The sequence below is a fragment of the Capsicum annuum genome, chromosome 7, assembly GCF_002878395.1.
Source record: "Capsicum annuum cultivar UCD-10X-F1 chromosome 7, UCD10Xv1.1, whole genome shotgun sequence".
In the NCBI taxonomy this organism is placed as follows: domain Eukaryota; kingdom Viridiplantae; phylum Streptophyta; class Magnoliopsida; order Solanales; family Solanaceae; genus Capsicum; species Capsicum annuum.
This window is the reverse complement of record NC_061117.1, coordinates 15,598,912-15,614,779: the sequence shown is the minus strand read 5'-3', so window position 1 is coordinate 15,614,779 and position 15,868 is coordinate 15,598,912. Positions and strand designations below refer to the sequence as shown.

General features: G+C 48.9%; 43 non-coding genes and 7 pseudogenes across 43 annotated transcripts; all 50 read right to left on the bottom strand.

Moving 5' to 3' along the window:
- Positions 1 to 34: 34 nt before the first annotated feature.
- On the bottom strand, positions 35 to 153 carry LOC124885982. The gene has a single exon (XR_007043132.1). It is a non-coding gene; the product is annotated as a 5S ribosomal RNA (ribosomal RNA).
- Positions 154 to 330: 177 nt separating this feature from the next.
- On the bottom strand, positions 331 to 449 carry LOC124886011. Its single transcript, XR_007043161.1, has one exon. It is a non-coding gene; the product is annotated as a 5S ribosomal RNA (ribosomal RNA).
- A 177-nt stretch (positions 450 to 626) lies between these two features.
- On the bottom strand, positions 627 to 744 carry LOC124886062. The gene has a single exon (XR_007043211.1). It is a non-coding gene; the product is annotated as a 5S ribosomal RNA (ribosomal RNA).
- Positions 745 to 922: 178 nt separating this feature from the next.
- On the bottom strand, positions 923 to 1,041 carry LOC124885972. Its single transcript, XR_007043122.1, has one exon. It is a non-coding gene; the product is annotated as a 5S ribosomal RNA (ribosomal RNA).
- Positions 1,042 to 1,217: 176 nt separating this feature from the next.
- LOC124885950 lies at positions 1,218 to 1,336 on the bottom strand. Its single transcript, XR_007043100.1, has one exon. It is a non-coding gene; the product is annotated as a 5S ribosomal RNA (ribosomal RNA).
- A 173-nt stretch (positions 1,337 to 1,509) lies between these two features.
- LOC124886055 lies at positions 1,510 to 1,628 on the bottom strand. The gene has a single exon (XR_007043204.1). It is a non-coding gene; the product is annotated as a 5S ribosomal RNA (ribosomal RNA).
- Positions 1,629 to 1,802: 174 nt separating this feature from the next.
- LOC124886239 lies at positions 1,803 to 1,921 on the bottom strand. The gene has a single exon (XR_007043325.1). It is a non-coding gene; the product is annotated as a 5S ribosomal RNA (ribosomal RNA).
- A 172-nt stretch (positions 1,922 to 2,093) lies between these two features.
- Positions 2,094 to 2,212, bottom strand: LOC124885981. The gene has a single exon (XR_007043131.1). It is a non-coding gene; the product is annotated as a 5S ribosomal RNA (ribosomal RNA).
- Positions 2,213 to 2,388: 176 nt separating this feature from the next.
- LOC124885968 lies at positions 2,389 to 2,507 on the bottom strand. Its single transcript, XR_007043118.1, has one exon. It is a non-coding gene; the product is annotated as a 5S ribosomal RNA (ribosomal RNA).
- Positions 2,508 to 2,682: 175 nt separating this feature from the next.
- LOC124886039 lies at positions 2,683 to 2,801 on the bottom strand. Its single transcript, XR_007043188.1, has one exon. It is a non-coding gene; the product is annotated as a 5S ribosomal RNA (ribosomal RNA).
- A 179-nt stretch (positions 2,802 to 2,980) lies between these two features.
- LOC124886003 lies at positions 2,981 to 3,099 on the bottom strand. Its single transcript, XR_007043153.1, has one exon. It is a non-coding gene; the product is annotated as a 5S ribosomal RNA (ribosomal RNA).
- Positions 3,100 to 3,276: 177 nt separating this feature from the next.
- LOC124886245 lies at positions 3,277 to 3,395 on the bottom strand. Its single transcript, XR_007043331.1, has one exon. It is a non-coding gene; the product is annotated as a 5S ribosomal RNA (ribosomal RNA).
- Positions 3,396 to 3,549: 154 nt separating this feature from the next.
- LOC124886012 lies at positions 3,550 to 3,668 on the bottom strand. The gene has a single exon (XR_007043162.1). It is a non-coding gene; the product is annotated as a 5S ribosomal RNA (ribosomal RNA).
- Positions 3,669 to 3,845: 177 nt separating this feature from the next.
- LOC124885974 lies at positions 3,846 to 3,964 on the bottom strand. The gene has a single exon (XR_007043124.1). It is a non-coding gene; the product is annotated as a 5S ribosomal RNA (ribosomal RNA).
- Positions 3,965 to 4,603: 639 nt separating this feature from the next.
- LOC124886173 lies at positions 4,604 to 4,722 on the bottom strand. The gene has a single exon (XR_007043259.1). It is a non-coding gene; the product is annotated as a 5S ribosomal RNA (ribosomal RNA).
- Positions 4,723 to 4,894: 172 nt separating this feature from the next.
- Positions 4,895 to 5,013, bottom strand: LOC124886338. The gene has a single exon (XR_007043424.1). It is a non-coding gene; the product is annotated as a 5S ribosomal RNA (ribosomal RNA).
- Positions 5,014 to 5,190: 177 nt separating this feature from the next.
- On the bottom strand, positions 5,191 to 5,309 carry LOC124886084 (annotated as a pseudogene).
- Positions 5,310 to 5,854: 545 nt separating this feature from the next.
- LOC124885997 lies at positions 5,855 to 5,973 on the bottom strand. Its single transcript, XR_007043147.1, has one exon. It is a non-coding gene; the product is annotated as a 5S ribosomal RNA (ribosomal RNA).
- A 176-nt stretch (positions 5,974 to 6,149) lies between these two features.
- On the bottom strand, positions 6,150 to 6,268 carry LOC124886065. The gene has a single exon (XR_007043214.1). It is a non-coding gene; the product is annotated as a 5S ribosomal RNA (ribosomal RNA).
- Positions 6,269 to 6,445: 177 nt separating this feature from the next.
- On the bottom strand, positions 6,446 to 6,564 carry LOC124886047. Its single transcript, XR_007043196.1, has one exon. It is a non-coding gene; the product is annotated as a 5S ribosomal RNA (ribosomal RNA).
- Positions 6,565 to 6,740: 176 nt separating this feature from the next.
- On the bottom strand, positions 6,741 to 6,859 carry LOC124885958. The gene has a single exon (XR_007043108.1). It is a non-coding gene; the product is annotated as a 5S ribosomal RNA (ribosomal RNA).
- Positions 6,860 to 7,020: 161 nt separating this feature from the next.
- On the bottom strand, positions 7,021 to 7,139 carry LOC124885933. Its single transcript, XR_007043083.1, has one exon. It is a non-coding gene; the product is annotated as a 5S ribosomal RNA (ribosomal RNA).
- A 175-nt stretch (positions 7,140 to 7,314) lies between these two features.
- Positions 7,315 to 7,433, bottom strand: LOC124886033. Its single transcript, XR_007043182.1, has one exon. It is a non-coding gene; the product is annotated as a 5S ribosomal RNA (ribosomal RNA).
- A 174-nt stretch (positions 7,434 to 7,607) lies between these two features.
- LOC124885951 lies at positions 7,608 to 7,726 on the bottom strand. Its single transcript, XR_007043101.1, has one exon. It is a non-coding gene; the product is annotated as a 5S ribosomal RNA (ribosomal RNA).
- A 177-nt stretch (positions 7,727 to 7,903) lies between these two features.
- Positions 7,904 to 8,022, bottom strand: LOC124886079 (annotated as a pseudogene).
- Positions 8,023 to 8,135: 113 nt separating this feature from the next.
- LOC124886077 lies at positions 8,136 to 8,254 on the bottom strand. The gene has a single exon (XR_007043220.1). It is a non-coding gene; the product is annotated as a 5S ribosomal RNA (ribosomal RNA).
- A 176-nt stretch (positions 8,255 to 8,430) lies between these two features.
- On the bottom strand, positions 8,431 to 8,537 carry LOC124886133 (annotated as a pseudogene).
- A 176-nt stretch (positions 8,538 to 8,713) lies between these two features.
- Positions 8,714 to 8,832, bottom strand: LOC124886119 (annotated as a pseudogene).
- A 176-nt stretch (positions 8,833 to 9,008) lies between these two features.
- Positions 9,009 to 9,127, bottom strand: LOC124886005. Its single transcript, XR_007043155.1, has one exon. It is a non-coding gene; the product is annotated as a 5S ribosomal RNA (ribosomal RNA).
- A 411-nt stretch (positions 9,128 to 9,538) lies between these two features.
- Positions 9,539 to 9,657, bottom strand: LOC124886063. Its single transcript, XR_007043212.1, has one exon. It is a non-coding gene; the product is annotated as a 5S ribosomal RNA (ribosomal RNA).
- A 176-nt stretch (positions 9,658 to 9,833) lies between these two features.
- LOC124886054 lies at positions 9,834 to 9,952 on the bottom strand. The gene has a single exon (XR_007043203.1). It is a non-coding gene; the product is annotated as a 5S ribosomal RNA (ribosomal RNA).
- A 177-nt stretch (positions 9,953 to 10,129) lies between these two features.
- On the bottom strand, positions 10,130 to 10,248 carry LOC124886025. The gene has a single exon (XR_007043175.1). It is a non-coding gene; the product is annotated as a 5S ribosomal RNA (ribosomal RNA).
- Positions 10,249 to 10,422: 174 nt separating this feature from the next.
- LOC124886020 lies at positions 10,423 to 10,541 on the bottom strand. The gene has a single exon (XR_007043170.1). It is a non-coding gene; the product is annotated as a 5S ribosomal RNA (ribosomal RNA).
- Positions 10,542 to 10,715: 174 nt separating this feature from the next.
- On the bottom strand, positions 10,716 to 10,834 carry LOC124886004. The gene has a single exon (XR_007043154.1). It is a non-coding gene; the product is annotated as a 5S ribosomal RNA (ribosomal RNA).
- Positions 10,835 to 11,006: 172 nt separating this feature from the next.
- Positions 11,007 to 11,127, bottom strand: LOC124886007. The gene has a single exon (XR_007043157.1). It is a non-coding gene; the product is annotated as a 5S ribosomal RNA (ribosomal RNA).
- Positions 11,128 to 11,301: 174 nt separating this feature from the next.
- Positions 11,302 to 11,420, bottom strand: LOC124885944. Its single transcript, XR_007043094.1, has one exon. It is a non-coding gene; the product is annotated as a 5S ribosomal RNA (ribosomal RNA).
- A 171-nt stretch (positions 11,421 to 11,591) lies between these two features.
- Positions 11,592 to 11,710, bottom strand: LOC124886083 (annotated as a pseudogene).
- Positions 11,711 to 12,160: 450 nt separating this feature from the next.
- LOC124886035 lies at positions 12,161 to 12,279 on the bottom strand. The gene has a single exon (XR_007043184.1). It is a non-coding gene; the product is annotated as a 5S ribosomal RNA (ribosomal RNA).
- Positions 12,280 to 12,455: 176 nt separating this feature from the next.
- On the bottom strand, positions 12,456 to 12,574 carry LOC124886345. Its single transcript, XR_007043431.1, has one exon. It is a non-coding gene; the product is annotated as a 5S ribosomal RNA (ribosomal RNA).
- Positions 12,575 to 12,750: 176 nt separating this feature from the next.
- Positions 12,751 to 12,869, bottom strand: LOC124885943. The gene has a single exon (XR_007043093.1). It is a non-coding gene; the product is annotated as a 5S ribosomal RNA (ribosomal RNA).
- Positions 12,870 to 13,043: 174 nt separating this feature from the next.
- Positions 13,044 to 13,162, bottom strand: LOC124885971. The gene has a single exon (XR_007043121.1). It is a non-coding gene; the product is annotated as a 5S ribosomal RNA (ribosomal RNA).
- Positions 13,163 to 13,337: 175 nt separating this feature from the next.
- Positions 13,338 to 13,456, bottom strand: LOC124885964. Its single transcript, XR_007043114.1, has one exon. It is a non-coding gene; the product is annotated as a 5S ribosomal RNA (ribosomal RNA).
- A 175-nt stretch (positions 13,457 to 13,631) lies between these two features.
- Positions 13,632 to 13,750, bottom strand: LOC124886087 (annotated as a pseudogene).
- Positions 13,751 to 13,923: 173 nt separating this feature from the next.
- Positions 13,924 to 14,042, bottom strand: LOC124886099. The gene has a single exon (XR_007043222.1). It is a non-coding gene; the product is annotated as a 5S ribosomal RNA (ribosomal RNA).
- A 176-nt stretch (positions 14,043 to 14,218) lies between these two features.
- LOC124885940 lies at positions 14,219 to 14,336 on the bottom strand. Its single transcript, XR_007043090.1, has one exon. It is a non-coding gene; the product is annotated as a 5S ribosomal RNA (ribosomal RNA).
- Positions 14,337 to 14,512: 176 nt separating this feature from the next.
- On the bottom strand, positions 14,513 to 14,631 carry LOC124886048. The gene has a single exon (XR_007043197.1). It is a non-coding gene; the product is annotated as a 5S ribosomal RNA (ribosomal RNA).
- Positions 14,632 to 14,805: 174 nt separating this feature from the next.
- Positions 14,806 to 14,924, bottom strand: LOC124885998. Its single transcript, XR_007043148.1, has one exon. It is a non-coding gene; the product is annotated as a 5S ribosomal RNA (ribosomal RNA).
- Positions 14,925 to 15,101: 177 nt separating this feature from the next.
- On the bottom strand, positions 15,102 to 15,220 carry LOC124885976. Its single transcript, XR_007043126.1, has one exon. It is a non-coding gene; the product is annotated as a 5S ribosomal RNA (ribosomal RNA).
- A 167-nt stretch (positions 15,221 to 15,387) lies between these two features.
- LOC124886081 lies at positions 15,388 to 15,505 on the bottom strand (annotated as a pseudogene).
- Positions 15,506 to 15,681: 176 nt separating this feature from the next.
- On the bottom strand, positions 15,682 to 15,800 carry LOC124885938. The gene has a single exon (XR_007043088.1). It is a non-coding gene; the product is annotated as a 5S ribosomal RNA (ribosomal RNA).
- Between the last annotated feature and the right edge of the window lie 68 nt (positions 15,801 to 15,868).

Below are 15,868 nucleotides of genomic sequence, written 5' to 3'. Positions count from 1 at the left end.
AATTAAACCAAATTTTAAAGAAAAAAAAAAGAAAGGTATGCAACACGAGGACTTCCCAGGGGGTCACCTATCCTAGTACTACTCTCCTCCAAGCACGCTTAACTTCGGAGTTCTCATGGGATCTGGTGTGTTAGTGCTGGTATGATCGCATCCGTCATTCCCAGCACTCCAAATTCTTTTAAGCCTCTTTCTCCTGCGCAGCCCGTCACACCCCGCACGCGCGCCCCCACGCCTCACCCCCTTTCTCATTTCCGTCAAAAGGAAAAACAAAAAGACTCGCTGATCGAACCGGCAAAATTAAACCAAATTTTAAAGGAAAGAAAAATGGTAGGGATGCAACACGTGGACTTCCCAGGGGGTCACCCATCCTAGTACTACTCTCATCCTAGCGCGCTTAACTTCGGTGTTCTGGTGGGATCCGGTGCGTTAGTGCTGCTATGATCGCATCCGTCATTTTCAAAACTCCAAATTCTATTAAGCCTCTTTCTCCTGCGCCGTCCGTCACACCCCCCACGCACGCCCCCGCGCCTCGCCCCCTTTGTTGTTTCCGCCAAGAGGAAAAACAAAAAGATTCGCCGATCGAACCGGCAAAATTAAACCAAATTTTAAAGAAAAGAAAAAAGGTAGGGATGCAACACGTGGACTTCCCAGGGGTCACCCATCCTAGTACTACTCTCATCCTAGCGCGCTTAACTTCGGTGTTCTGGTGGGATCCGGTGCGTTAGTGCTGCTATGATCGCATCCGTCATTCTCAAAACTCCAAATTCTATTAAGCCTCTTTCTCCTGCGCCGTCCGTCACACCCCCCACGCACGCCCCCGCGCCTCGCCCCCTTTGTTGTTTCCGCCAAGAGGAAAAAACAAAAAGATTCGCCGATCGAACCGGCAAAATTAAATCGAATTTTAAAGGGAGAACAAAAGGAAGGGATGCAACACGAGTACTTCCCAGGGGGTCACCCATCCTGGTACTACTCTCACCGAAGCACACTTAACTTCGGAGTTCTGATGGGATTCGGTGCGTTAGTGCCGGTATGATCACATCCGTCATTCCCAGCACTCCAAATTATCTTAAGCCTTTTTCTCCTGCGCCGACCGTCACACCCCACACGCGGGCCTCCACGCCTCGCCCCCTTTCTTGTTTCTTCCAAGAGGAAAAACAAAAAAATTTGTCGATAGAACCGGATAAATTAAACCAAATTTTAAAGGAAAAAAAATGGAAGGGATGCAACACGAGGACTTCTCAAGGGGTCACCCATCCTAGTACTACTCTCGTCCAAGCATGCTTGACTTCGGAGTTCTGATGGGATCTGGTGCGTTAGTTCTGGTATGATCACATCCGTCATTCCCAGCACTCAAAATTCTACTAAGCCTCTTTCTCCTGCGCCGCCCGTCACACCCCGCACGCACGCCCCCGCGCCTCGCCCCCTTTCTAGTTTCTACCAAGAGGAAAAAAAAAGATTCGCTGATCGAACCGACAAAATTAAACCGAATTTTAAAGAAAAAAAAAAGAAGGGATGCAACACGAAGACTTCCGAGGGGGTCACCCATCCTAGTACTACACTCGCCCAAGCACGCTTAACTTCGGAGTTCTAATGGGATCCGGTGCGTTAGTGCTGATATGATCGCATCCGTCATTCGTAGCACTCCAAATTCTATTACGCCTCTTTCTCCTGCGCCGCCCATCACATCCTGCACGTGGGCCTCCGCGCCTCGCCCCCTTTCTTCTTTCCCCCAATAGGAAAACCAAAAAGATTCGTCGATCGAACTGGCAAAATTAAACAGAATTTTAAAGGAAAATAAAAAAGGGATGCAACACGAGGACTTCCCAGTGGGTAACACATCCTAGTACTACTCTCGCCCAAGCACGCTTAACTTCGAAGTTCTGATGGGATCCGGTGCGTTAGTGCTGGTATGATCGCATCCGTCATTTCTAGCACTCCAAATTTTGTTAAGCCTCTTTCTCCTACGCCGCCCGTCACACCCCGCACGCACGCCCCCGCGCCTCGCCTCCTTTCTCGTTTCTACCAAGTGGAAAAACAAAATGATTCGCCGATCGAACCGGCAAAGTTAACTCGAATTTTCAAGAAAAAAAAAAGGGATGCAACACGAGGACTTCCCAGTGGGTAACCCATCCTAGTACTACTCTCGCCCAAGCACGCTTAACTTCGAAGTTCTGATGTGATCCGGTGCGTTAGTTCTGGTATGATAGCATGCATCATTCCTAGCACTCCAAATTCTATTAAGCCTCTTTCTCCTGCGCCGGCCGATACACCTCGCACGCACCCCCCCGCGCATCGCCCCTTCTCTCGTTTCCGTCAAGAGGAAAAATGAAAAAATTCGCCGATCGAACCGACTAAACTAAACCGAATTTTAAAGGAAAAAAAAAGGTAGGGATGCAACACAAGAACTTCTCAGGGGGTCAGCCATCCTAGTACTACTCTCGCTCAAGAACGCTTAACTTCGGAGTTCTGATGGGATCCGGTGCATTAGTGATGGTATGATCGCATCCGTCATTCGCAGCACTGCAAATTCTATTAATCCACTTTCTCCTGCGCCGCCCGTCACACCCCGCACGTGCGCCTCAGCGTCTTGCCCCCTTTCTCGTTTCCGCCAAGAGATAAAACAAAAAGATTTGCCGATCGAACCGGAAAAATTAAAACGAATTTCTAAGGAAAAAAAAGGAAGGGATGCAATACGAGGACTTCCCAGGGGGTCACATATCCTAGTACTACTCTCACCCAAGCAATCTTAACTTCGGAGTTCTGATTGGATCCGGTGCGTTAGTGCTGGTATGATGGCATCCGTCATTCTCAGAACTCCAAATTCTATTAAGCATATTTCTCCTGCGCCGCCCGTCACACCCCGCACGCATGCCCCCGCGCCTCGCCCATTTTCTCGTTTTCGCTAAGAGTAAAACCAAAAAGATACGCCGACCAAACCGGCAAAAATTAAACCCAATTTTAAAGGAAAAAAAAAAAAGAAGAGATGCAACACGAGAACTTCCCAGGTGGTCACCTATCCTAGTACTACTCTCACCCAAACACGCTTAACTTCGGAGTTCCCATGGGATCCGGTTCGTTAGTACTGGTATGATCACATCCGTCATTCCCAGCACTCCAAATTCTATTAAGCCTCTTTCTCCAGCGCCGCCCGACACATCCCGCACGCGCGCCCCCGCGTATCGCCCCTTTTCTCATTTCCATCAAAAGGAAAAACGAAAAAGATTCGCCGATCGAACCGGCAAAATTAAACCGAATTTTACAGCAAAAAAAAAAGAAGGGATGCAACACGAGAACTTCCTAGGGGGCCACCCATCCTAGTACTACTCTCGCCCAAGCACGCTTAACTTCGGAGTTCAAATGGGATCCGGTGCATTAGTGCTGGTATGATCGCATCCTTCATTCCCAGCACTCTAAATTCTACTAAGCCTCTTTCTCCTGCGCCGCCCGTCATACCCCGCACTCGCTCTCGTTTCCCCCAAGCGAAAAATAAAAAGATTCGCCGATAGAACCAGCAAAATTGAATCGAATTTTAAAGGAAAATAAAAGAAAGGGATGCAACACGAGGACTTCTCAGGGGGTCAACCATCCTAGTACTTCTCTCGCCCAATAACGCTTAATTTCAGAGTTCTGATGGGATCCGGAGCGTTAGTGCTGGTATGATCGCATCCGTCATTCTCAGCACTCCAAATTCTATTAAGCCTCTTTCTCCTGCGCCGCCCGTCACACCCCGCACGCGGCCTTCCGCGCCACGCCCCATTTGTTGTTTCCGCCAAGAGAAAAAACAAAAAGATTCGCCGATCGAACCGGCAATATTAAACCGAATTTTAAAGGGTGAAAAAAAGGAAGGGATGCAACACGAGTACTTCCCAGGGGGTCACCCATCCTAGTAGTACTCTCGCCGAAGCACGCTTAACTTCGGAGTTCTGACGGGATTCGGTGCGTTAGTGCTGGTATTATCGCATCCGTCATTCCCAGCACTCCAAAATCTATTAAGGCTCTTTCTCCTGTGCCGCCCGTCACACCCCGCACGCTCGTCCCCGCGCCTCGCCCCCTTTCTCTTTTCCACCAAGAGAAAAATTAAAAGATTCGCCGATAGAACCGGCAAAATTAAATCGAATTTTAAAGTTAAAAAAAAGGAAGGGATGCAACACGAGGCATTCCCAGGGGGTCACCAATCCTAGTACGACTCTCACCCAACGACGCATGCCCCCGTGCCTTGCCCCCTTTATCGTTTTCACCAAGAGGAAAAACAAAAAGATTCGCCGATAGAACTGACAAAATTAAATCGAATTTTAAAGGAAAAAAAAAGGGATGCCAAAGGAAGACTTCCCAGGGGGTCAACCATCCTAAAGGAAGACTTCCCAGGGGGTCAACCATCCTAATACTTTTGATGCGATCTAGTGCGTTAGTGCCGGTATGATCGCATCCGTCATTCCCAGCACTCCAAATTCTCTTAAGCCTCTTTCTCCTGCGCCGCCCGTCACACCCCACACGAGGGCCTCCGCGCCTCGCCCCCTTTCTTGTTTCTTCCAAAAGGAAAAAACAAAAAGATTCGTCGATAGAACCGGCAAAATTAAACCAAATTTTAAAGGAAAAAAAGGAAGGGATGCAACACGAGGATTTCTCAAGGGGTCACCCATCCTAGTACTACTCTAGTCCAAGCACGCTTGACTTCGGAGTTCTTATGGGATCCGGTGCGTTAGTGCTGGTATGATCGCATCCGTCATTCCCAGCACTCAAAATTCTATTAAGCCTCTTTCTCCTGCGCCGCCCGTCATACCCCAAACGCACGCCCCCGCGCCTCGCCCCCTTTCTAATTTCTACCAAAAGGAAAAAAAAGATTCGCTGATCGAACCGACACAATTAAACCGAATTTTAAAGGAAAAAAAAAGAAGGGATGCAACATGAAGACTTCTGAGGGGGTCACCCATCCTAGTACTACACCCGCCCAAGCACGCTTAACTTCGGAGTTCTAATGGGATCCGGTGCGTTAGTGCTGGTATGATCGCATCCGTCATTCCCAGCACTCCAAATTCTATTAAGCCTCTTTCTCCTGCGCCGCCCGTCACACCCCGCACGCGCGCCCCCGCGCGTCGCCCCTTTTCTCATTTTCGTCAAGGGGTAAAACGAAAAGATTCGCCGATCGTACCGACGAAATTAAACCGAATGTTAAAGTAAAAATAAAAGGAACGGATGCAAGACGAGGACTTCCCAGGGTGTCACCCATCCTAGTACTATTCTCACCCAAGCACTCTTAACTTCGGAGTTCTGATTGGATCCGAGGCGTTAGTGCTGCTATGATCGCATCCGTCATTCCCAGAACTCCAAATTCTATTAAGCCTCTTTCTCCTGCGCCAACAGTCAGACCCCGCACGCACGCCCCTGCGCCTCGTCCCCTTTTTCGTTTCTGCCAAGAGGAAAAACAAAAAGATACGCCGATCGAACCAGCAAAATTAAAGCGAATTTTAAAGGGAAAATAAAAGGAAGGGATGCAACACGAGGACTTCCCAGGGGGTAACCCATCCTAGTACTACTCTCGCCCATTTTCTCGTTTCCCCCAAGAGAAAAATAAAAAGATTCGCCGATAGAACCGACAAAATTAAACCGAATTTTAAATGAAAAAAAAAGAAGGGATGCATCATGAGGACTTCCCAAGGGGTCACCCATCCTTGTACAACTTTCGCCTAGCACTACAAATTCTATTAAGCCTCTTTCTCCTGCGCCGCCCGTCACACCCCGAAAGCGCGCCCCCGTGCCTCACCCCTATTCTCATTTCCGTCGAGAGGAAAAACAAAAAGATTCGCCGATCGAACCGGCAAATTTAAATCGAATTTTAAAGGAAAAGAAAAAGTAAGGGATGCATCACGAGGACTTCTTAGGGGGTCACCCATCCTAGTACTAATCTCGCTCAAGCACGCTTAACTTCGGAGTTATGATGGGATCCGGTGCTTTAGGGCTGGTATGATCGCATCCGTCATTCCCAGCACTCCAAATTCTATTATGCTTCTTTCTCCTGCGCCTCCCGTCACACCCCGAATGTACGCCCCCGCACCTTGCCCCCTTTCTCGTTTCCGCCAAGAGGAAAAACAAAAAGATTCGCTAATCGAATAGGCAAAATTAAAACAAATTTTAAAGGAAAAAAAAAGGAAGCGATGCAACACGAGGACTTCCTAGGGGGTCACCCATCATAATACTGATCTCGCCCAAGCACGCTTAATTTCGGAGTTCTGATTGGATCTGTTGCATTAGTGCTGGTATGATCGCATCCATCATTCTCAGCCCTCCAAATTCTAATAAGCCTCTTTCTCCTGCATCGTCCGTCACACCCCGCACGTACACCCCCGTGCCTCGCCCCCTTTCTTGTTTCCGCAAGGAGGAAAAACAAAAAGACTCGCCGATCGAACCGGCAAAATTAAACCGAATTTTAAACGAAAAAAAAAAAGAAGGGATGCAACCCGAGGACAGCCCAGGGGGTCACCCATCCTAGCACTACTCTCGCCTAAGCACGCTTAGCTTCGAAGTTCTGATGGGATCCGGTGCGTTAGTGCTGGTATGATCACATCCATCATTCCCAACACTCCAAATTCTATAAAGCCTCTTTCTCCTGCGCCGCCCGTCACACCCTGCACGCGCGCCTCCGCGCGTTGCCCCCTTTCTCGTTTCCGTCAATTGGAAAAACAAAAAGATTCGCCGATCTAATCGGCAAAATTAAACCAAATTTTAAAGGAAAAAAAAAGGAAGGGATGCAACACGAGGACTTTCCAGGGGGTCACCCATCCTAGTACTACTCTCACCCAAGCGCATTTAACTTCGGAGTTTTGATGGGATCCGGTGCGTTAGTGCTGGTATGATCGCATCCTTCATTCTAGAAACTCCAAATTCTATTAAGCCTCTTTCTCCTGCTCCGCTCGTCACACCCCGCACTCGCCCCATTTCTCGTTTCAACCAAGAGGAAAATTAAAAAGATTCGACGATCGAACCGGCAAATTTAAAACGAATTTTAAAGGAAAAAAAAAGGAAGGGATGCAACACGAGGACTTCTTAGGGGGTCACCCATCCTAGTACTAATCTCGCTCAAGCACGCTTAACTTCGGAGTTATAATGGGATCCGGTGCTTTAGTGCTGGTATGATCGCATCCGTCATTTCAGCACTCCAAATTCTACTAAGCATCTTTCTCCTGCGCCGCCCGTCACACCCCGTACGTGCGCCCCCGCGCCTTGCCCCCTTTCTCGTTTCCGCCAAGAGGAAAAACAAAAAGATTCGCCGATCGAACAGGCAAAATTAAATCAAATTTTAAAGGAAAAAAAAGGGAAGGGATGCAACACGAGGACTCCCCAGGGGGTCACCCATCATAGTACTGGTCTCGCCCAAGCAAGCTTAGTTTCGGAGTTCTGATGGGATCTGTTGCGTTAGTGCTGGTATGATCGCATCCATCATTCTCAGCACTCCAGATTCTATTAAGCCTCTTTCTCCTACGTCGTCGGTCACACCCCGCACGTACGCCCCCGCGCCTAGCCCGATTTCGCATTTCCGCAAGGAGGAAAAACAAAAAGATTCGCCGATCGAACCAGCAATATTAAACCAAATTTTAAACGACAAAAAAGAAGGGATGCAACCCGAGGACTTCCCAGGGGGTCACCCATCCAAGTACTACTCTCGACCAAGCACGCGTTACTTCGAAGTTCTGATGGGATCCGGTGCGTTAATGCTGGTATGATCACATCCATCATTCCCAACACTCCGAATTCTATAAAGCCTCTGTCTCCTGCGCCGACCGTCACACCCCGCACGTGCGCCCCCGCTCCTGGCCCCCTTTCTCGTTTTTGCCAAGAGAAAAAACAAAAGGATTCGCCGATCGAACCGGCAAAATTAAACCAAATTTTAAATGAGAAAAAAAAGGAAGGGATGCAACACGAGGACTTCCCAGGGGGTCACCCATCCTAGTACTACTCTCGCCCAAGCTCCCTTAGCTTCGGAGTTATGATGGGATTCAGTGCATTAGTGCTGGCATGATATCATCCGTCATTACCAGCACTCCAAATTATATTAAGCCTCTTTCTCCTGCGGCGCCCGTCATACCCCGCACCCTCGCCCCCGCAAAATTAGATTGAATTTTAAAGGAAAGAAAAAGAAAGGGATGCAACACGAGGACTTCCAACGAGGTCACCCATCCTAGTACTACTCTCACCCAAACACGCTTAACTTCGGAGTTCTGATGGGATCCGGTGCGTTAGTGCTAGTATGATCGCATCCATCATTCTCAGCACTCCAAATTCTATAAAGCCTCTTTCTCTTGCGCCGTTCATCACACTCCGCACGCGCGCCCCCGCGCTTCGCCCCCTTTCCCGTTTCGGCCAAGAGGAAAAACAAAAAGATTCGCCGATCGAACCGACAAAATTAAACCGAATTTTAATAGAAAAAAAAAGGAAGGGATGCAACGCGAGGGTCACCCATCCTAGTACTACTCTCGCTCAAGCACGCTTCACTTCGGAGTTCTGATGGGATCCGGTGCATTAGAGCTGGTATGATAGAATCCGTCATTTACAGCACTCCAAATTCTATTAAGCCTCTTTCGCATGCCCCGACCTCCACACCCCGCATGCGCGCCCCCGCGTCTCGCCCCATTTCTCGTTTCCGTCAAAAGGAAACCCAAAAAGATTCGCCGATCGAACCGACAAAATTAAACCTAATTTAAAAAGAAAAAAAAAGAAAAGGATGTAACACCAGCACTTCCCAGGGGGTCACCCATCCTAGTACTACTCTCGCCCAAGCATGCTTGACTTCATAGTTCTGAATGGATCCGGTGTGTTAGTGATGGTATGATCACATCGGTCATTCCAAACACGCCAAATTCTATCAAGCTTCCTTCTCCTGCGCCGCCCGTTACACCCCGCACGCGCGCCCCCGCGCCTTGATCCCTTTCTCGTTTCCGCCAAAAGGAAAACAAAAAGATTCGACGATCGAACTGGCAAAACTAAACCGAATTTTAAAGGAAAAAAAAAAAGAAGAGATGCAACACGAGGACTTTCCAGGGGGTCAACCATCCTAGTACTACTCTCGCTCAGGCATGCTTAACTTCGGAGTTCTGATGGGATCCGGTGCGTTAGTCCTGGTATGATCACATCCGTCATTCCCTGTACTCCAAATTCTATTAAGCCTCTTTCTTCTGCGCAGCCCGTAACACCCTATACGTGCGTCCCCGCGCCTTGCCCCCTTTCTCCTTTTCGCCAAAAGGAAAAACAAAAAGATTCGCCGATCGAACTGGAAAAAATTAAACCGAATTTTAAACGAAAAAAAAAAGAGATGCAACACGAGGACTTCTGATTGGATCTGGTGCGTTAGTGCTGGTATGAACGCATCCTTCATTCTCAGAACTCCAAATTCTATTAAGCCTCTTTCTCCTGCGCTGCCCGTCACACCCTGCACGCACGCCCCCGCGCCTAGCCCCCTTTCTCGTTTTCGAAATTAGGAAAAATAAAAATATTAGCCGATCGAACCGGCAAAATTAAACCAAATTTTAAAGGGAAAAAAGAAGAAGGGATACAACAGGAGGACTTCCCATGGGGGCACCAATCCTAGCACTACTCTCGCCCAAGCACGCTTATCTTCGGAGTTCTGATGGGATCCGGTGTGTTAGTGCTAGTATGATCGCATCCATCATTACCAACACTCCAAATTCTATTAAGCCTATTTCTCCTGCAGCGCCCGTCACACCCCGAACGCGCGCCCCCGCGCCTTGCCCTTTTCTCGTTTCCGCCAAGAGGAAAAACAAAAGAATTCGCTGATCGAACCGGCAAAATTAAATCGAACTTTAACGTAGAAAAAAAAGGAAGGGATGCAACACGAGGACATCCCAGGGGGTCACCTATCCTAGTACTTCTCTCGCCCAAGCTCGCTGAACTTCGGAGTTCTGATGGGATTCGATGCGTTAGTGCTGGTATGATCGCATCCGTCATTCGCGGCACTCCAAATTATATTAAGCCTCTTTCTCCTACGCCGCCCGTCACACCCCGCACGCACGCCCCCGTGCCTCGCCCCCTTTCTCGTTTCCATCAAGAGGAAAAACAAAAAGGTAAGTCGATCGAACCGGTAAAATTAAATCGAAATTTAAAGGAAAAAAAAAAGAAAGGGATGCAACACGAAGACTTGCCAGGGGGTCACCCATCCTAGTACTACTCTCGCCCAAACACGCTTAACTTCAGGGTTCTAATGAAATCCGGTGCGTTAGTGCTGGTATGATCGCATCCGTCATTCCCAGCACTCCAAATTCTATTAAGCCTCTTTCTCCTGCACCGCCTGTAACACCCCGCACGCGCGCCCCCGCTCCTCGCCCCTTTTCTCGTTTCTGTCAAGAGAAAAAACAAAAATATTCGCCGATCGAACTGGCAAAATTAAACCGAATTTTAAAGAAAAAAAAGGAAGGGATGCAACACGAGGACTTCCTAGGAGGTCACCCATCCTAGTACTACTTTCGCCCAAGCACGCTTAACTTCGGAGTTCTTATGGGATCCGATGCGTTAGTGCTGGTATGATCGCATCCGTCATTCCGAGGACTCCAAATTCTATGAAGCCTCTTTCTTCTGCACCGCCAGTCACACCCTGCATGCACGCCCTCGCGCATCGCCCCCTTTCTCGTTTCCCCTAAGAGAAAAACAAAAAGATTCGCCGATCGAACCGGCTAAATTAAACCGAATTTTAAAGGAAAAAAAAGGAACGGATGCAACACGATGACTTTCCAGGGGGTCACCAATCCTAGTACTACTCTCGCCCAAGCACGCTTAACATCGGAGTTCTGATGGGATCCGGTGCATTAGTGCTGGTATGATCGCATTCATCATTCCCAGCACTCCAAATTCAATTTAGCCTCTTTCTCCTGCGCCGCCCGTCACACCCCGCACGCACGCCCCCGTGCCTCGCCCCCTTTCTCGTTTCCCCCAAGAGAAAAATAAAAAGATTCGCCGATAGAACCGGCAAAATTAATTTAAATTTTAAAGGAAAAAAAAAAGGGATGCAATTCGAGGACTTCCCAGGCGGTCACCCATCCTAGTACTACTCTCTCGCCCAAGCATGCTTAACTTCGGAGTTCTGACGGGATTCGATGTGTTAGTGCTGGTATGATCGCATCCGTCATTCCTAGCACTCCCAATTCTATTAAGCCTCTTTCTCCTGCGCCGTCCGTCACACCCCGTATGCGGGCCTCCGCACCTCGCCCCCTTTTTTGTTTCCGCCAAGAGGAAAAACAAAAAATTCGCCGATCGAACCGGCAAAATTAACCGAATTTTAAAGGAATATAAAAGGAAGGGATGCAACACGAATATTTCCCCGGGGGTCACCCATTCTAGTACTACTCTCGCCCAAGCACGCTTTACTTCTGAGTTCTGATGGGATCCGGTGCGTTAGTGCTGGTATGATCGCATCCGTTATTCCCAGCACTCCAAATTCTATTAAGCCTCTTTCTCCTGAGCCGCCCGTCACATCCCGCACGCACGCCCCCGCGTCTCGCCCTCTTTCTCGTTTCTACGAAGAGGTAAAACAAAAAGTTTCGCCGATCGAACCTACAAAATTAAACCGAATTTTAAAGAAAAAAAAAGGGATGCAACACGAAGACTTCCCAGGGGGTCACCAATCCTAGTACTTCTCTCATCCAACCACGCTTAACTTCGGAGTTCTGATGGAATTCGGTGCGTTAGTGCTGGTATGATCGCATACGTCATTCCTAGTACTCCAAATTCTATTAAACCTCTTTCTCCTGCGCCGCCCGTCACACACCGCACGCGGGCCGCCGCGCCTCGCCCCCTTTCTTGTTTCCGCCTAGAGGAAAAACAAAAAGATTCGCCGATCAAACCGGCAAAATTAAACCGAATTTTAAAGGAAAATTAAAAAGAAGGGATGAAACACAAGGACTTCACTACTCTCACCCAAGCACGCTTAACTTCGGAGTTCTGATGGGATATGGTGCATTAGTGCTAGTATGATCGCATTCGTCATTCCTAGCACTCCAAATTCTATTAATCCTCTTTCTGCTGCGCCGCCCGTCACACCCCGCACATACGCCCCCGCGTCTCGCCACCTTTATCGTTTCTACCAAGAGGAAAAACAAAGAGATTCGCCGATCGAACCGATAAAATTAAACCGAATTTGAAAGACAAATAGAAGGAAGGGACGCAACACGAAAACTTTCGAGGAGGTCACCCATCCTAGTACTACTCTCGCCCAACCACGCTTAACTTCGGAGTTCTATTGGGATCCGATGCGTTAGTGCTGGTATGATCACATCCGTCATTCCTAGCACTCCAAATTCTATTAAGCCTCTTTCTCCAGCGCCGCCTGTCACACCCCGCACGCGGGCATCCGCGCGTCGCCCCCTTTCATGTTTTCGCCAAGTGGAAAAACAAAAAGATTCGCCGATCGAACCGGCAAAATTAAACCGAATTTTAAAGTAAAAAAAAAGGAAGAGATGCAACACTAGGACTTCCCAAGGGGTCACCCATGCTAGTACTTCTCTCGCCTAAGCACGCTTAACTTCGGAGTTCTGATGGGATCCGGTGCGTTAGTGCTGGTATGATCGCATCCGTCATTCCCAGCACTGCAAATTCTATTAAGCCTCTTTCTCCTGCGCCGCACGTCACACCCCGCACGCGTGCCCCTGCGCCTTGCCCCCTTTCTCGTTTCCGACAAAAGGAAAAACAAAAAGATTCGCTGATCGAACCGACAAAATTAAACCAAATATTAAAGGGAAAAAAAAGAAAGGGATGCAATACGAGGGCTTCCCAGGGGGTCATCCATCCTAGTACTACCCTCGCCCAAGCACGCTTAGCTTCGGAGTTCTGACGGGATCCGATGCGTTAGTGCTGGTATGATCGCATCCGTCATTCTTAGCACTCCGAATTCTATTAAGCCTCTTTCTCCTGCGCCGCCCGTCACACCCCCCACGCGGGCCTCCGCGCCTCGCCCACTTTTTTTTTTCCGCCAAGAGGTAAAACAAAAAGATTCGCCGATCGAACCGACAAAATTAACCGAATTTTAAAGAAAAAAAAAAGAGGGGATGCAACACGAATACTTCCCAGGGGGTGACCCATCCTAGTACTACTCTTGCCCAAGCACGCTTTACTTCTGAGTTCTGATGGGATCCGGTGCGTTAGTGCTGGTATGATCGCTTCCGTTATTCCCAGCACTCCAAATTCTATTAAGCCTCTTTCTCCTGCGCCGCCCGTCACATCCCGCACGTACCCCCCCGCGTCTCGCCCCCTTTCTCATTTCTACCAAGAGGTAAAACAAAAAGTTTCGCCGATCGAACAGACAAAATTAAACCGAATTTTGAAGGAAAAAAAAGAACGGGATACAACACGAAGACTTCCCAGGGGGTCACCAATCCTAGTACTTCTCTCGCCCAAGCACGCTTAACTTTGGAGTTCTGATGGGATCCGATGCGTTAGTGCTGGTATGATCGCATCCGTCATTTCTAGCACTCCAAATTCTATAAAACCTCTTTCTCCTACGCCGCTCGTCACGCTCCGCACGCGGGCCTCCGCACCTCGCCCCCTTTTTTGTTTTCGCCAAGAGGAAAAACAAAAAGATTCGCCAATCGAACCGACAAAATTAAACTGAATTTTAAAGGAAAAAATAGGAAGGGATGCAACACGAAGAATTGCCAGGGGGTCACCCATCCTAGTACTACTCTCGCCTAAGTAAGCTTTACTTCGGAGTTCTGATGGGTTTCGGTGCGTTAGTGCTGGTATGATCGCATCCGTCATTCCCAGCACTCCAAATTTTACTAAGCCTCTTTCTCCTGCGCCACCCGTCACATCCCGAACGCACGCCCCCGCGTCTCGCCCCCTTTCTCGTTTCAACCAAGAGGTAAAACAAAAAGATTCGCCGATCGAACCGCTAAATTAAACCGAATTTTAAAGGAAAAAAAGGGAGGGATGCAACACGAGGACTTCCCAAGGGGTCACCCATCATAGTACTACTCTCGCCCAAGCACGCTTAACATCGGAGGTCTAATGGGATCCGATGCGTTAGTGCTGGTATGATCGCATCCATCATTCCTAGCACTCCAAATTCTATTAAGCCTCTTTCTCCTGCGCCGTCCGTCACACCCCGCACGCGGGCCTCCGCGCCTCGCCCCCTTTCTTGTTTTCGCCAAGAGGAAAAACAAAACGATTCGCCGATCGAACCTGCAAAATTAAACCAAATTTTAAAGGAAAAAAAAAGAAAGGGATGCAACACGAGGACTTCCCAGGGGGTCACCCATCCTAGTACTACTATCGCCCAAGCACGCTAACTTCGGAGTTCTGATGGGATCCGGTGCGTTTGTGCTGGTATGATCGCATCCGTCATTTTCAGCACTCCAAATTCTATTAAGCCTCTTTCTCTGCGCCGCCCGTTACACCCCGCACGCGCGCCCCCGCGCCTCGCCCCCTTTCTCGTTTCCGCCTAAGAGGAAAAACAAAAAGATTCGTCGATCGAACCGATAAAATTAAACCGAATTTTAAAGGATAAAAAAAGGAAAGGATGCAACACGAGAACTTCTCAGGGGGTCACCCATCCTAGTACCACTCTGGCTATAGCACGCTTAACTTCGGAGTTCTGATGGAATCCGGTGCGTTATTGCTGGTATGATCACATCCGTCATTCGCAGCACTCCAAATTCTATTACGCCTCTTTCTCCTGCGCCGCCCGTCACACCCCGCACGTTCGCCCCAGCGCCTTGCCCCCTTTCTCGTTTACCCCAAGAGGAAAAGCCAAAATATTCGCCGATCGAACCAGCTGAATTAAATCTAATTCTAAAGGAAAAAAAAGACGGGATGCAACACAAGGACTTCCCAGGGGGTGACCCATCCTAGTACTACTCTCGCCCAAGCACGCTTACCTTCGAAGTTCTGATGGGATCCGGTGCATTAGTGCTGGTATGATCGCATCCATCATTCCTAGCACTCCAAATTCTATTAAGGCTCTTTCTTCTACGCCGCCCGTCACACCCCGTACGTGCGCCCCCGCGCCTTCCCCCCTTTCTCGTTTCCGCCAAGAGGAAAAACAAAAAGATTCGCCGATCGAACCGGCAAATTAAAATCGAATTTTAAAGGAAAAAAAAAATGAAGGGATGCAACACAAGGACTTCCCAGGGGGTCATCCATCCTAGTACTACTCTTGCCCAAGCACGTTTAACTTTGGAGTTCTGATGAGATCCGGTGCGTTAGTGCTGGTATGATCGCATCCGTCATTCTCAGCACTCCTATTAAGCCTCTTTCTCCTGTGCCGTCCGTCACACCCCGCACGCGCGCCCCCGCGCTTCGCCCCCTTTTTCGTTTCTGTCAAGAGGCAAAACAAAAAGATTAGCCGATCGAACCGGCAAAATTAAACCGAATTTTTAAATTAAAAAAAAAGGGATGCAAAACGAGGACTTCTCAGGGGGCACCCATCCTACTACTACTCTCGCTCAAGCACGCTTAACTTAGAAGTTCTGATGGGATCCGGTGCGTTAGAACTGGTATGATCGCATCCGATATTTCCAGCACTCCAAATTCTATTAAGCCTCTTTCTCCTGCGCCGCCCGTCACACCCCACACGCGCGCCCCCGCGCCTCGCCCCCTTTCTCGTTTCCGCCAAGGGGAAAAACTAAAACATTCGTCGATCGAACTGGAAAAATTAAACCGAATTTTAAAGGAAAAAAAAAAGAAGGGATGCAACACGAGGACTTCCCAGGAGGGCACCCATCCTAGTACTACTCTCGCTCAAGAACGCTTAGTTTCGGAGTTCTGATGGGATCCGGTGCATTAGTGCTGGTATGATCGCATCCGTCATTCCCAGGACTCCAAATTCTATTAAGCCTCTTTCTCCTACGCCGCCCGTCACACCCCGCACGCG